This window comes from Gossypium hirsutum, chromosome D08, assembly GCF_007990345.1.
Source record: "Gossypium hirsutum isolate 1008001.06 chromosome D08, Gossypium_hirsutum_v2.1, whole genome shotgun sequence".
NCBI lineage: Eukaryota > Viridiplantae > Streptophyta > Magnoliopsida > Malvales > Malvaceae > Gossypium > Gossypium hirsutum.
Window position 1 is genome coordinate 5,684,446 of NC_053444.1, and position 3,948 is coordinate 5,688,393.

Sequence of the window (3,948 nt, forward strand, 5' to 3'; positions counted from 1 at the left end):
CTTGAAGTAGCACTTAAAGTAGAAATTTTTCCACTATATAAATATTAGTAGACAATAACAAATACAAATGAAATACAAAAAAAAATAATGAACAAATTTTGTACAAAAAAGGAAGCATTGTAATAAATTTTATATCGCGAAAAAAAAAAGAATGCTAACAACGTTGAGGCCTCAATGTATCCCTTAGTAAGGAACATGTTGTCTTCGTATGCCCTGGGTTTCTACAATACTTGCATAACCTTTGTTGATTGTCCTTATCCCAAACATCCATATTGGTGCGTATCTGAGTGGAAGTTGGATGACCTTTCGGGATGTGATGCAAGTTTATGTTCAGGGACAACTCGAATGGGTCGTTGGATACTAGTGGCTACATATTCTAATCAGGGATGGGTGAGAATTCAAATCTACATACATTGTAACGCGTTCCAATCTGTACATGAGTTCCAATCTGTACAGGCGTGTACTTAATTCGTACATTTGCCCATGTGACAATTACATGTGCCCATGGGAATTGAAGTGTCTGGAACCTCCCACAATCGCAAGTCCCTCCTGGTAGGTCAACACGGTATGATGCCCCTAACATATCTTGGTCGTGCCTAACATACTCCGTGACCCAAAATCTCAGGTTTGGACGCGAGTGACACACTACGTACATAGTGTCTGCTCTCTTTGCATTTCATCTAATTTCTTTCATTACATTTTCGCATCAAACGTGACCGCCTACTATCTACCAATATATGCCGTCCCTCGCTTTGAAAATAAGGCAACCAGGTAAAGTATGTTTCTTTGACAACCGAGGTTATCAGTAAATGACACGTCCTCTTTAGTACGAGATTGACACATTAAGATAGGTTCGTTGTCATGTGCCCATATCGTAGACCCTCGTCATATGATTGTGTCCACTGTTCAAAGGGTATGATGGCGAGGTAGTTCGCACCAGCATTGTTGATGGCACGCAAGTTATCCAACATCTCATAAAAATGATGCTGGACGAGCTCATACCCTGTCAAGAAAAGTATACCCATGAATGCAAAGAATATACTCCATATATGGTTTAGCATGATTACAGAAATAGTGGTAACTACGTACCTATGCCAATGCATTGATCTCACTCACTTTGTGAAGGTCATTTTGAGTGGTAGTTGGAGCCGACATGCCTTATACAGTACCTATAATAGGTGTGATCCCAAAGGCTACCATGCCGCTCAATAGTAACCACGATTTTGGTTCCCCTGTCGGATATGACACATATGTCTGTCTACGAGCAAATGCAACAACACAATCAATTAAGAAAAAAATTTAGCCATCTATCTTTTTGAAAGGAGTTGTTGCAAATGCTACCAACAAAATCCTCCGATTACCATCTTGGGCAACGACCATCAACAACTGATGCTTATACTTCTTGTATAGTTAGGTGTCGTCAATTTGTACCAAAGGCTTGCAGATTCAGAAAGCTTCCCTGCATTGATCGAAGGTCCAAAAGAATCGGTGGAATACTCTTTTTTCAGGGACTAGATGATCACCGAAATACATTAGGTGCATTTCTAGATCAGTTATAAAACTTGGTACGTACCGATCTAGTACCTGATACCATTGCCACAAACTATTCCAATTGTGATACAACTTATCTATAACCTTTTGTTTTGCGACCCATGCCTCGCAGTATGATGGCATGTAATCGTACTGGCTATGGATGTTGACAATCAACACTAAGACGAGAATTCTGGAACTCGTTTTCACCATAGGTAGAATTATGTCAGATATCATGTTGAAGTCTAGCTGCGGATGATCCTGACTTATACCTACAAATTACAAGTTAAAGTTATACTATTGGAAAAAATGAAGACATTGGTGAAGTCACATTATGTGAGAAAATCGGGTGATCACATCACGCACCTGCTGTAACATAAGTATGTGGACCAGAATACTTCTTTATCGTCCACAAGTCTGTCTTTTTCTAAAAAGATGCCATAAGTTTTCATTTGCACCTCCCGTCGCTCATTGCGTACTTTCCTTCGAATTTCTCCAAATGAGATTTTGTAACATGATAGTTCACACCATTCTTGAAGCTGTATCGCTTCAGTGCAGCAAGAAAAACATCTTTTCTGGGGTACTCCATGCCAACTTCAAATACCTGGACATTTGACGATGAGCTTGCATGGCTAGGTATTTTGTATGGGAGTTGTCGGAACTTTAAACCACCACCGGCAAATAGGTTGATGTTGGTCATGTGGGGTGGATGTTCAGATGCCCTAAATCTTGAAGCTGGATCCGGAGCATTATTCGAACCGTTATCGTGTAACAGGGGGTGGAGTAATCACAGGAGGTGTAACAAGGGGTACAATAAGGGGATGGAGGTTGCTAAGACACTAAATTATTTCTCTTAAACTCATAGAACCATTGTCCCATTAAATCGAAAAACATATTCTTAGCCTCATTTTCAAACATTTGTGGAATTAGTATATTATGACTTGCACTAGAATCAATAGTCAGAATATTACTGTTAACCTCAACGATTAGAATCAGATGACATCTTTAAAATCTACAAGAAAATAGGGGTTAGATCGGATCAATCAATATCACACTATCACAGGTTTATATGGCATGTAATTTCTATATTTCATTTATGGTACGTTCAGTCTGAGAACCGACTAAATCGTAGTTCTGATACTACTAAATGTAACACCCATAACCCATTTTCGTTGTTGGAATAGGCTTACGGAGGATTACTGTATAATTTGGAACATTCTATTACAATAGTATCCAATTCATCAAATTAATTAACAATATTCATAAATAATTCAAAATAAAGCAAGACATACATTCACGGGACTTAAATTGAGCCTACGAGGCCCTCAAAATAGTTTAGGAATAATCAGAGATTAATTGGGAACAAAAAAAGAGATTGGGACAAGAATGAATTTTTTTTAAAATAGGGGTCACACGACCGTGTGTCCAGGCCATGTGACAGAGTCCAAATTGTGTGGCTCTAGAATGGCCACGCCCATGTGCATGGGCCGTGTAACTCTCTGACTGGAGTCACACGGTCGTGCCGCAGCCTTTGTGCCCTCTCGTGTGAACCCCGCACCTAATACGCTAGGGGCACATGCCTGTGTGGGTTGCTCGTGTGTGACACACGGTTGTGTCAAACCTATGTCCCAAGCTGTGTGTACCCAAAAGTGACCAAAATCATTCTCATTTTTCATCCAATTACATAGGTGCCTAAACCAATTCATAACACATGATCACAAGACTATAACCACACCTAAAAGCAACCAAAACATGTCAATTTCAACCACCTAAGACCAAACCAAGGTGTCATACATGAAGTTACAAAATAATGCCCATACCCAAACATTATCATTTCGTATCACCTACAAGTCATAATATACATACCAACTAATCTATTTCAATCTCATCATACCATACTTAAACATGACACTTATCATTCCTTAGATAAAAAAACTCAAGCTTAACTTTGAGTTTAACAAGCATACCATATAAGGTTACCATTCCACAACATCAAACATATCAAACACCACACATGGCTCTGAAACATTACAAACATAATCATTTGCCCTATTACATGTCATATAACCAAAATGTTTACAAAATCTACCAAAAGAGTCCTCGGGATAGTGTGATTATTTGCGAGTTGATTCGATCTCCCTTTCACAAAATGTAATCTACAAGAAAAGGAACAAGATACGAGTAAGCTTATGTAAATCTTAGTAAGTTCGTCGATTAAACAAAAAATCTTATCGAATTAAACATAACAATTCAAATAACAAGATTTAAAAAACATATTTCCTGTCAATCACAGCTCACAACATTGAGTAATGCTTAATACAATAGTACAAATTAGTTTCCACAATTTAGTAGTTTACAGAGATCAATAAAAACATGGCCCGATAAACGATAAATGGATACGAGTACACGATTAACCAT